Source organism: Lissotriton vulgaris, chromosome 2_1 (assembly GCF_964263255.1).
Source record: "Lissotriton vulgaris chromosome 2_1, aLisVul1.2, whole genome shotgun sequence".
NCBI lineage: Eukaryota > Metazoa > Chordata > Amphibia > Caudata > Salamandridae > Lissotriton > Lissotriton vulgaris.
The window spans coordinates 1,581,186,375-1,581,199,721 of NC_141687.1; the positions used below are offsets into that span (position 1 = coordinate 1,581,186,375).

A 13,347-nucleotide genomic window follows, 5' to 3' on the forward strand; every position below is an offset into this window, starting at 1 on the left:
GAATCTCTGGGCCATGCTATTACGCCCAATGTGTCCAAATACCGTCATTGCCTGATATTGGGGGATTTAAATATTCACTTCGACCAAACAACCGATTCTGAGACTATGAAACTCAATGAACTATTGAGTATTTTCAATTTGACACCATATGTACTGATGTAAAAGTTTACATTTTAGACCAACTTTTTTCAACAACTGCACTAGAACGAATCGATCCTGTGCCAATCATTTGGTCAGACCATTTTCTGCTAACCTTTAGGATAGAAAAGGTTCAGGCCAAGTCTCAGTCTTACTGTAAAAATCGGTTGAAAATGTTCAGATCTTTCGATCAAACAACATCTGAGGTTTTAACTGCTATGCTTAGCCAACATCTTATACCAGTCAACAATAATTTAGAACACAATGTACCATGCAGCTAGCCCCCATTAAATTACGAGTGGCCAAACAAGGCTGAATTTCAGCACCTTGGATTACTGAGCCCCTAAGGAAAAGGAAAAGTGCATGTAAAAATATAGAACACCTATGGAGAAAGAATTTCGATCCTATAAATAAACTTACATATAAAGCAGCTTTGAAAGCCCACTATGTAAAAGTCTGAGTGGAAAAGAACAAGCTTTTGGCTGAGAAAATTGAACAAGGTGAAAACTGCGCTAAAGAATTGTTCAAGATTGTTAAGGATTTTGCTGCACCTAATGCTTCTAAAAGTTCTTTTGCCCCTACTGATGCATGGACAAACTAAATTGCACAATACGTTTATAGGAAAATCCAAACCATACAGGCCTCCTTGAGTAGCCCCCGCCAGGACGGGAACAGCAGAACTGATAGGCTTCTCCCCATATGCCCCACTATGGAGAATACCCCTCTGGAGTTCTCTCCTATGTCCATGGCCACCTCACTTAAAATCATGAAGGCCCTAAAATCCGGATCCCCCTCCGACCCCTGCCCCGCAAAAAAGTTGGCATCGATTTCTGAGGTTATATATCCAGCTGTCAATCGGATAGTGAATCTTTCTCTATCCGTGGGAAGGATGCCAGATATTTGGAAGCATGGGAATATTCTTCAACTCCTAAAAAAACCATTTGCTGACCCCTTGGTAGCCAGCAATTACAGACCCATATCGCTTCTCACCTTATTTCTCCAAGGCTTTGGAGAAATATGTGAATGCCATCATCATAGACAGGGGTTTCATCGGAGTCAGTCAGGTTTTAGAGCAAACGTCAGTACAGAAACAGCTCTATTGGAAATCTCAGAGATAATTCAGCAGCCTTCATCACCGTGCCACATGATGGTCTCCTTCATAGATGGAGGGAGAGTGGGATTGGGGGCACGGTGCTCAGATGGTTTACTTCCTTTTTGGACAACTGCCAGCTAACAGTTTGGGCTCCTCCTTTATCAGCCTTCATTCCTCCACTGAATGTAGGGGTCCCACAGGGTTCCATTTTAAGTCGCAACCTGTTTAATATATACATGGCCCCTCTTGCTCCTTTAGATGAACAATACGGGGCAAAAATGATATAGTACACTGATGACACACAATTGCTGTTCACCTGTGGGAAGGATGAGGTGCTTAATGGTAATGAAGTCAATGTTTGCCTAACCAAGTTGTTCGACTGGTTTAGGCAAAATCAGTTGCTCTGCAACTCCGACAAATCAAAAATTATCTTTTTTGGACACACTCCAGGCAACAAGTGGCATCAATGATGGCCTAAAAAGCTATCTCCACCTGAGAGACCAGTCTCCACCGCACAAAATCTAGGAGTGAAGTTGGACTCCGACATGACTATGAATTCCCAGGTTCAATCGGTTGCTGGCACCTGTTTCGGGCTTTTAAAAATGATGAGGAATTTCCTCCCTTTGCTTCCTATCCCTCACAGTAAAACTGTGGTCCAGGCCCTGATCATAGCAAGGCTGGACTACCTAAATGTGTTGTACCTGGGCCTTTCGGACTACTTATAGAAAAGCCTGCAGGTAGTTCAAAATGCGGCAGCTAGGGCCGTACTCAGGTCACACATGTCTTCCCACCTTAGGTCTTTGCACTGGCTGCCAGTGAGACAAAGGGTGATTTTTAAATGCCTGGGCCTAACTTTTAAGGCCCTAAATAACATCAGGTCCCGTACATTAGGAATAAAATTCAGCCCTCCGATCATCATACTAGCAACTGACAATTGTGCTTAAGTTCTGAGGTTCTTAGAAAAGAGGTCGCTCCTTTCAGGTGGTAGCGGCAAACTTATGGAAAAGTCTCTTTTTTTCCCTTAGAAAAGAACGTGATCTCCTCAGCTTTAGGCGAAGTTTAAAAACCTGGCTTTTTACACAGTAGTGCAGACTAGTTAGCTACAGCTGGCTGTTCCTTCTTTTGCTCTGTTCTGGGCTCAAGATAGCGCTGGGAAACTCCTCGGAGTAGCCGTGCACTTAACAAACACCCTATAACTTAACATAACATCCACAAGTCACACTGGATTAAGCAAATATGCCGTATTGCATTGGAACTTTACCATGACGACAGCTTTGAGTAAAGGGGCAAATGGGGCATTCACCTTAATATGGCCGCAGCGATATTGGCTCGCGGAAATATTTTGTCCGGTAGAATGCGAGAAAACGTTTTTTATGAGCCACACACATTTACATGGCTAAAAGCAGGGAGGCTGCATCACTTGATTTTTTCAGGTGACAAAGAAGAAATTCCCCGGAGTAAACATGAGAGAAATGAGGGCCATTCTTGCGACGGGCTCTCCGAGATTGAATGCTGCTCTGATACGTTTTGATTCCACTAATTTGGTGAAAGGCAGCATATTGACACACTTCACTTTCACCAACAGATAATTTGAAAAATAACACTAAAGAAAAACAAGTGGAATGGAGAAGGAGCACTACTTTCAAGATATACAAGTAAGCAAAGAAGTCATTCAATTTGTCTGACCAAAAACCTATATCCACTAGATTGCTTTTGTAATAATACATCTTTTGACATGGTTTTTCTCTGAAGGTTGCTTTGGAAGACTTGTTTTCACCGGCTTGTGAATAAGGAGATTGGTGTTCGTTTAAGACAAGATTGAGGTAAACGTAGTGGAAGGAGTCTTAGTTAACGCATCAAAATAATTGGTATATTTGAATGTCTCTAACAGTATGATTTTTTGTTATTTAGCTTGATGTTCTACGTCCTGAGGACAACCCGGCATTTATGTCCCAAGGGTTCAAAATGTGTAACTGTTTTCATTTTTTCTAACCAAATAGGTGTCCACTGAGATGGGAAGATCACATGGTGCTCACCATTGATTAGGTGTAAATAAATTTTGAAAAGTCTAAGTGAGCCTAGTATCTCCACGATTTGGATTTGGTCTCGGAATTAAAAATCAAAAATGCTATGCATATAATAAAAAAGAATCAGAGGTACTGTCTATCTAAAAACGTGAAGGTCAAAATATGTACACATAATTGGTCAATTGTATATAGATTTAACAGTTGTTGTGTCTTCAATATATGTCTATAATTGCATTTCATTTATACTGTTGAAATCTTTAAAAGCAAATGTTTTTTCAATGCAAAGATAACAAAATATTTGATAAATAAAAATAAAATTCAACTTCATTTCAACCAGAGTGTTCAGGTCGTCTGGCTGTTGGTCTAATTCTGGAGACTGAATGAGCAGCAGTATTGGCACTTTGTTGCTATTGAGACATGTTTTGCAGGGCTACTTAATTGAGTAGCATAATCATGTTGCAGGCCCACTACTGGCATTTAAACTTCCCACCTCTGGGTATGTGGGGTACGACTTTACAAGGGTCTTGCAAGTACATTAAATGTGCCAATTTAGTATAGGCCAATTCTACCATGTTTAGGAGAGAGATCACAAGCAATTTAGCACTGGTTATCAGTGTTCTAATTCCAAGAAAAATTAGATCAGCAAAAATAGGAGGATTGTAGACAAATAGTTTGGGGCAAGACGCCTTAAGGCTGACATAGCATAGCTCTTTCTTTTAGTCAAGCTTTGTCCTCGCTGATCTAGTGTCTTTGCTCCAAGATTACACTAAAACCTCCTGTGATGACTGAAGCCAATGTTCTGCCTGCCATGTTGTACCATGTGGGGACATCCTTCAAACTAATTGACAGCAGTTTCTGTGAACAACTGCAATGATTCATACTTATCCTCCTTAATCCACCACTGGAAGCCTAATCCCTCTGGAATAAGCCGATGGTGGTCAGGGTCCTATATTTGCTCCCTGGGCAGGGGGCCAACTAAATCTCCCAGCCAAGCAGCTCAAAGCACGTATATCTTCTGAATTCTTCTCATGCAAATATGTCAAGCCATGAAATATATGACGTAATCAAGATATGTCCAAAAGGACCAAATATTTGGATTTTGTTGACAATAATTTTTATAGAGACTGCAACTATGATCTTTGCACCATAAGCAAATCTGGATATACTAGAAAACACAATTTAGACTGTGCTCAGAAAAATTATTATCCATGTTACACTATACCCAAAACGGGATGATGCCATCTTGCTTGATCACCAATGGAATCAAATTACATTTAATCTGGGCCCCATCTGTCAGACCGCTACCTATGTGAAGATGACGGGGAGAATCAAATAAACATTTTCCTCCCTACCCCTGCATGTGGGCCTACTTGTTTGAGAATGTGTTCAGGAACACCCTGCACAGAGCTCCTCATCTCATTTTAATAGATGTGCATTAGAGCTTTCAGGTACAAGCATTTTACCCTAGAGTTATTGGGGCATTAAACTGAATTAGGTAGTATCAAATCACAGCAAATGTGCGAAAACAATTATCGATTAGTGAGAAAATTGTCTTTTTTACAAGTTAATCCCCAACTTTTTACACTGAATATTGGCTAAACATTGTTAAAGATTATATGAGCAATACTGCACCTTTAAAAGAACTTAGATTTTACGTTGAAAAACTTTATCACTAAGTACTAAAATGTTTTCTAAAAGAGAGCTCGACATAATTCCCTGAGTGCAGACCACAGAAAGACATTAATGCTCAGGCACACAGTTTAGACCAAGAATGGCTTGATGAGAGTCATTTTATATTTGAGTCAGTTTCCTAGTGGATCTCATGAAGCTTCTTACTGCTAGAGGCACATTTGGGAAAACAATGATGTGAGATACCGGCAAAGTGAAATTTCATGAAAAGTTCCTGGACTTTTGTGAAATGTACAAAGAAAAAAAGACACAATTTCAGCCAGCACAGTGAGATGTCTCATTTCTCACTAGGGTACAGGCATACAAAAACTGTTACAAAATAATTGTCACAAATCGTGATCTGTATTTTTATGACCATGTGGAATTTTGCCGAATGGACAGTGTACTAGTAGGTCAGGTCACAAAATTCTGAATTACCATCTAAACTGCTTCTCCAATATTTATAGGGTAGGTTGTTTTTATTATTGTCTTGGAAATGTGTTTTTGAATTAATTAATGTAGTTTATGATTTTCCTTGAATTCTTTTTTCGTATACTATTATTATTAGGGGGAGAATTTTGGTGACTCCACATTACTTTTGTAATGCAGAGTTCTAGCCAACTTGCACCAATCGGTGAGTGGCAAAATCGTTTCTCATGCGTGGCTTCAGAATGGTAAGTTGGTGAGCACCAGCAGGATTTGGCATCCCCTTGTGTAATTTCCAGTCACTAGGAGGACCTGTTCGTAGTCAGAAAGATGCTGCTCAAGTAGAAAATCTATTCGAGCAGCAAAATCAACTTGAGTAGCTGTACCCTCTGTCCTGCTGAGTGGTGCTGTTCAGTCTGATTTTTCAGTGCTAAATGCACTCCCAGCGGTAAATCACAGCATGGGCAGCAAAATATGCCTATTTCTGTCATTGCTCTCCATACCACTGAAATCAAGTTAGCCTCGCTGATGAGGGATGAAACGCTGAAACCGGTCCCAGGATGCTTGTTTCTGGTCCAGAGAGAACCTGGACTGGCAGTTTAGACTGTACTGTTCCCATGAGGAACAGGGTCAAGACTGATTTGTTTATGGTACGGTTTACTATAATGGCATGGGAAGCAAAGAAACCATGGATTTACGCCCAGACCTTTGTACTGAGCTGAAAGTTTGACATTGACCAGCATTCTGTCCATCAATTGTTATTTTTGCATTTGTCATCCAGAGTAGGACAAGTATGCCCAGACGTGGGTCTCGTGCTCTCCAAGCCACTGGAGTCAAGCTAACCAGGCTGATGAGGGATGAAACTGTGAAACTGGTCCTAGGATGTTTGATTCTGGTCCAGGGAGACCTGGCCTGGCAGTTCCGGCTGGACTGTTCCCAAGACTGACTTGCATATGGCTGGGTTTAAACTGGAACGTGTCTTAACCCCGCCTTTACCTCGTCTTTTAAACTAGGCCCCTTTTCACACAGCGTGAAAGGGGAGGGAAATGGGTGTTGTGGTGTGTGTTCTGCCACAACACCCATTGCTTTTGAGGCTGTTCCCAATTTTACAAAGGTGGCGTAAATATGACATAGTGGACGCAAAAATAAACTTACCTGACACGCTGACACCGCCGACACCGCCAGGAGTCACGAGAGGGGCCAGGTAGAAACGCCGACACCGCCAGGAGTCTCAATACCCACAGCATCGCGCCGCCGCCCCGGGGGACTACAGTACCCGGCAGGCTAAGCGGCGGCGCATTCTACACGGGAGCAGAGCGCCTGAAGGCGCATTTAAACAGCGCAGATCCCGGCAGGAGCGGGGGACGCAAAAATAAACTTACCTGACACGCTGACACTGCCGACACCGCCAGGAGTCACGAGAGGGGCCAGGTAGAAATGCCAGCACTGCCAGGAGTCTCAATACCCACAGCATCGCGCCGCCGCCCCGGGGGACTACAGTACCCGGCAGGCTAAGCGGCGGCGCGTTCTACACGGGAGCAGAGCGCCTGAAGGCGCAGTTAAACAGCGCAGTTCCCGGCAGGAGCGGGGGACGCAAAAATAAACTTACCTGACACGCTGACACCGCCGACACCGCCAGGAGTCACGAGAGAGCCAGGTAGAAACGCTGACACCGCCAGGAGTCTCAATACCCACAGCATCGCGCCGCCGCCCCGGGGGACTACAGTACCCGGCAGGCTAAGCGGCGGCGCGTTCTACACGGGAGCAGAGCACCTGAAGGCGCATTTAAACAGCGCAGTTCCCCGCGTCGCGGGACGCGAGCGGGACGCGGGCGAAGCCCGGGCAAAGGGCGGGCCCGTTTGAGCCCGTTCAAGACCGGAGAGGCCGGGTCGGGCCACCCACCTTTCACCCACCCTCCAGCATACCCGAGTGAGTACATTACCATTAAAATCTACTGCGACAATCTGAGACATTTGGTATGCCCCCTAAAGAGGCCAAGGGGAGGGCGGGCGCTGCAATATTCACGGGAGCTATGGACCAATTCATAACCAAGATGAACAGTGTTGTTGATGAGGGGATTACTATAATGGAGCGACGTGTCTCGCATGAATTAGCCATTGCAAGAAGATCTTCCATGGGACTAATTGCGGACGCTCGGACTCCTGATAACTTGATTGTCAATAATCGCTTAAGTGCTTCCCCCATTTTAGAACTCCCTATTCCGCAGCTCCCCCTTTGTAATTTGTCACAAACAACCCTTAGCAGCCAATCCACAGCCTCTGAATCATTGTTGTTGTCACCTCAGATGCTTCCCACTGCAGCTAGCGTAGTAAAGGTGCATAATACTAGGCAACAGTGTGGGAAGGACCCAGGGGCAATACCTAAAAAGACCCACCAGTCACCTAATAAAGCAGGTGGGAGGAGAAACAAAGGCCGTAAGGGCAGGAAAGCAAATTCACCTATTGCGGTGCAAGGAGTCGCTAAACCACCTCTTGGTCTGATAGACCCCGTTCCTCAAAGCAGGGCTGCAGTGGCCTCAAGGGGGTTACCAAGCCAGGAAATGCCACAGAGGGTGTTGGAGGTGGAGCCTAATGCTGTCTATGACACCATTAGGCTCCTGTTAGCTCCATTAGAAGAGAGGTTGAGCAAGATCGAGGTCCACTTAAAAAGGATTGAACGTGATGTCAAGGGCCTTGTTGAACCCACTCTCAGAGTTATTCCACCCCCAGTTGCAAAACTGTCTAAACCACCTAAAATCCGCAAGGAAATAGTTCCCACTCCAGTGACCAACAAGGAGTCAGTAGATTTAGGTTCAGCCCAGATGACTATACCCGTTTCTGAAGCTATCCCTACTCCTAAAGAACTAACTCGTCCCAATGTGAATAGCTCATCCCAAAGAAAGAAAAACTTAGATCAAAACACGCCTGGTGGGGGGGAATTGGTCAACCAACCCATTGCAGGTAAAAAGATCTTAAATCTACCTCCGGAGGTTTGCCCATTTGTGGTGGTGCTAGCGGGAGCTCCAGAATTGGCCACAAATGAAAGGGAAAGCCCCACAAAACTATGGAACAGAGTGGTACACTGGCTAAATGTGAATATACCCTTGCCCCCATACCTAGCAGGCAAAATACTTATGATTCGCAGGACTCCATGGGTGGGACATTTGGCTAAAAACATAAGGGGAGATTGTATTTTGATTAATTTCAGTAACCCTAGAATTGTCGATTTCATTTGTACTTGGAGATACCCTAGCACAGGCACGACTGTTCATTCCCTCCCTCTAACCTATTTCTATCCCCCCGGCCATTTTTCCTCTCAACCTGACGGATGGACCTTGGTTCCTGGGCGTAGGAGGGGAGTAGTACAAGGAGATTGGTCTATGCCACCTGCAAATTTTGATAGCTTTTTTCACTACAATCGCTATGACTGTTTGGACGCAGTTGATTGACCAGATGCTACTGCAAGTGAAATAAGTATCTCTTCTTTTCCCCAGGGTGATCATCCCGTAGAACCACCTGTATCTCAAGTGTCAGAGGATATAAAACCCACTGGCATACCCTTGAACCCGGTGGTTATTGCTAACATTAAGGCCATCCCGACCTTGACTGACATAGCAAACATTTTATCCCATGGTAGAGATAATGCTAGTAAACTTAAAATTGTTTCGTGGAACGTGGCAGGTCTGCGAAGCAAGCTTTTGCTACTTGATTGGGCTGACTTTATCAATGGGTTTGACATCTGCATGTTTCAAGAGACATGGAGCTTAGAACCGTTGCATATGGATGGTTTTTCTAGCTTTTGTGTACCTGCTATATCGGTTGGTCGTGGTCGTCCCTCCGGTAGGCTTATAATATGGGTAAAGGTTGATCTTAACCTTAGGATTACACATCATACTCTTCCCTGTCCGGACATTATGAGACTATCTGTTGAAAGTATAAATGGTGACCCCGCCTGGGAATTTTTCAATGTTTATATCAGAGGAACACAGGGGGGGGGGCAAATCGCCCACAGTTGAGACTCTAACCGATTTGTTAAGGCTGTGTGCTCCTGATTCTTTAGCCCTGGTAGCTGGGGATTTTAACTGTTCATTTGAACCCTTGGCAGTAGAGGATATTTTAGGAATACATGAGGATGACGCACAATGGGGCGTACCGTCCCTAACCCTTAAGCCCGTGCGGAGATGGTCTCCTGTAGTCATTCAATTAAACGGCTTAATGACAGAAACAGGTTTATGGGCTGCCAAAGGCCGTACTACCTCCGACGCTCAGGGTGCTATTACCTACAATAGAGTGTTGTGCGAGAGTAGGATTGACTACATAATGATAGATAGGAGGACCTGGAAGTCTGTAGTGGATATGGTCATCATTCCATCGGTTGAGAGTGACCACAACCCTTTGTCCCTCACATTGCAAAACCCATGGCACAGAAAGGAGCTTATACCCTCAAAAAACAGGGGTTTATTAACAAAAGAACTTATTCCATCGAATTGTAATAGATTTTTAAAATGGCCAAAGTTCTGTCTGGATGATTCTGAATTGCGCGAGCTGGATAGAATCCTTGCAGAGCAGTTACTAAGGATGTCTGTAGTCTGCAATGAGGAGGCAGGGTCAGTAGAGATAGAAAATATTTATACTGCCACAATGGACCACATTGGCAAGCTGTTTATGGTCCCACCCAAGAAGAACCTGGCACTCACCAAGCCACTTCAGAGCTGGTTTGATAGTAATTGTAGAAAGAGGAAAACTGATTTAATTTCTGCTATCAAATCTTCGAACCCAGTATCTGTACGTTTGGCAAGATTGTATTATAGAAAGGCAATTATAGCCGCAAAAAGGGCTTGGGAAGAGTCCCATTGGGAAAATCTCAGAGATGCAAGTAGAAATAGGGATGCTAATTTGTTTTGGTCACTAGTTAGAAAATCATCTGGGTGCAGCTCGAACCAAATTTCAAATCATATCACGGATAGTGAATGGTTTGAACATTTCCTTAAACTTTATGGAGGGATTGACCTGCCCGGAGTCCCCGGGCATTTGAGCGGTGCTCTGGTTGATGGTTCCGGGCAGCTCACGTCAACTATAGTTAATAAAAAAGAGGTTCTCGCTGCAATAGCCAAAATAGTTTCCGCCAAAGCCCCAGGACGGAGTGCCTGGCGACCTTTTTAAAGCTAACCCTGAAGGTTGGGAAATGTATTTTACCATCTTTATAAATGCATTGATGGCAGGCTCTCCAGTCCCTAGTTCTTGGAAACCGGCAGAGGTGATTCCCATCTACAAGAAGGGCCCCAGGGAGAACCCTGCCAACTACCGTCCAATTAGTCTGATAGACGCGGGACAGAAGTTGGTCGGCAGGGTTCTCCTTGAAAGGATCCTCTCGTGGGCAGAGGAGAACAAAATCATTTCCCCTTACCAGGCTGGTTTCAGGGCATGTACTGGTACAACTGATCAAGCATTTAGATTGCTCCTCCTCCACTGGAAGGTGGTTACCATCGGCAAAGGCGGTCTTTATCTGGCATTTATTGACTTGAAGACCGCCTTTGACCTGGTTCCTCGAGACCGTCTGTGGACTATACTGGAGGAGATGGGGATCCCGATTCCAATCCTAAACCTTTTGATACGTATGCATGATGGCACTTATGCCCGCATTAGATGGGGCTCTCAAGGGCAAAAAACTGATAGGATTCCTGTTAAGCGTGGGGTTAGACAGGGGTGTGTGTTAGCCCCAACACTTTTTTCTTTGTTTGTGAATGGTGTTGTCTCTTTTCTACTTGAAATTGACGCAAATGCCCCGGTTCTGGCAGGCGATAAAGTGCCCACTTTACTCTTCGCAGATGACACCTTGTTGGTTTCAAAAACCCCAGTGAGCTTGCAAAAATTGCTGAATCGCTTTAGTTTGTTTTGCGAACTTAGGGGCCTAGTCATTAACACCACCAAAACTAAGCTTCTCTATTTCAATCCGAGTAAGTCCTCCAGGTCCACCCTCTTTCTTGATGGAGAACCATTGGAGCGCATAAAAGAATTTGATTATCTGGGAATCAGAATTTCTCATAATTTGAAGTGGCAGCCCCATATTGATAAAATGCTTTTGAACCACAAAAGGGTTACTGGTGTTTTGGGGCGGGAACATCGCATGTCCATCTCTAAGCCCATTGCCCCTGCCCTAGATATATATGCTGCAAAGGCTGTGGGCAGCGCCCTTTATGGTGCCGAGCTGTGGGGCTTCGAATGTATTAGTGCACTTACCACTTCTGAGAATAAGTTTCTCAGAGAGCTAGCATCCCTTCCGATGGGTACCCCCATCAAACCACTATTGAGCGATCTGGGTCGCCGCCCTATCCGGAACTTAGCTAGGCTATGACCTCTTTTATATTGGGCCAGGCTATGGCGGACCCCCGAGCTCTCTAAGTACCTTGATGGCTTGATAGAGGTTATGAACCTTAATGGTTCTTATAAAGTCAGTTGGATCTGTAACATTAAGAAGCTTTTGAGCGAAACTGGTTTGCCAATTAGTTGGGAGCGTGGAGCTTCCGTATCCAAGCTTGAACTCAAGCGAGTCTACTGGAACTGGGTAGACGAGCAAGATCTAAGGGACCCAAACCAGGGTAGGCTGACCGAGGAGTTTAAACAGCATAAGTTCAAGCCTCGCTTGGAGCCTTACCTGGACCTTATTGTAAAACCAAGGGATAGATCGCTGTTCATCCAGTTCAGGTTGGGAAATTTACCTTTACACGACTACACTTGTAAGTGGAAGCCCCCGTACCAAACTCCATCCGACTGCCCTACCTGTAATGGCGTCACTGAAACTATTGCCCATGTTTTTTTTGTGTGCCCTGCTTATGCAAAGCCGAGACAGAGATGGCTAAAACCTACATGTTTATTGCTCGGAACCAGGAATCATTCCGTAGCTTTGAGAATTCTAAAGACCGACACCAGCACATGTCTAGTTTGTGGGGTTGCTAAATTTTTGAGCTGGGCCTGGATAATCAGAGCCAAATCCTTGAGATGACTCAGTTTTTAATCAAACTTTCCTAATTTTTACTTTCACAAAGCTGCTATTGTTTAATATGCTTCTTAACTTATTTATTGTAATATGAATGTTTTTACTGTAATTAATTCTGCAAAATTTAAAGACCTATGAATTGTGGTCTTTCTTTTTATCTTTTGAATGCGCTTTTATGATATCATGTGTTTATCGAAATAAAGCTTTGAACTGAACTGAACTGACATAGTGCCAAAACGAAGATCAGGAAAAAAAGGGAAAACCTGGTCTTAACCTGGTGCAATGAGGAAAAATGTTTAATTTCTCCTTGTTTTTGTTGTTTCTATGTGTGCCGCGTTATGCAGAACCCACAGAAATAGCAAATCGCCACTAGTGTATGTTCATGTGCAGGAAGGTTTCCCTTCCGCCACATAAACAATCATTAAATAATGATGAATTGCAACCTCTATGTGAGCTGCATGAAGAAGCACTCATAGAAATTACAAATCATCATTATGGACTGTCACCTTCCTGCACAAGAACAATTATTCCCTGCAACGCAGACACCATTGCAAGGGTGCCTGCATTGGCACTAAGCAGCTAGATTTAACGCCAGCGCTAGGGGAAACACAGGGATGTGCCACATTCTTGGCAACACTGTGCATCCCTGCATTTTTAAACTGACGTAGTGCTGCGTTAGCCATTTTGGAGCTACACCAAACTCCGCCAGTTTATTGTAAATATGCCCCATATATTTCATCCAAAATGTAAATTGGTTGCTTGAAGTTGCCATCATATTTCATTTTGATGAATGATGTTTGAAACATAATTATCTATTCCAGCTGTGTGCAATCTTAAGCAAACAGCCACAAGTTAAAGATCTGAAAATTCTGATCTATATTGTAAACCCTACAAATCAAAAGTGCTGAAAATGTAGCTGTTTCTGCTAGCAATCTTAAAGCTCTGAACACGTACAATATAAGTTTGCCTTGAATCTATTGTTGATTGACAATTGCGCGT

General features: G+C 44.0%; 1 protein-coding gene across 1 annotated transcript in view; it reads right to left on the bottom strand.

Annotated features, from left to right (window-relative positions):
* The window catches only part of LOC147732932 (von Willebrand factor D and EGF domain-containing protein-like), a 1,979,930-nt gene that overhangs the window by 451,124 nt on the left and 1,515,459 nt on the right, over positions 1-13,347 (bottom strand). The window lies entirely within an intron of this gene.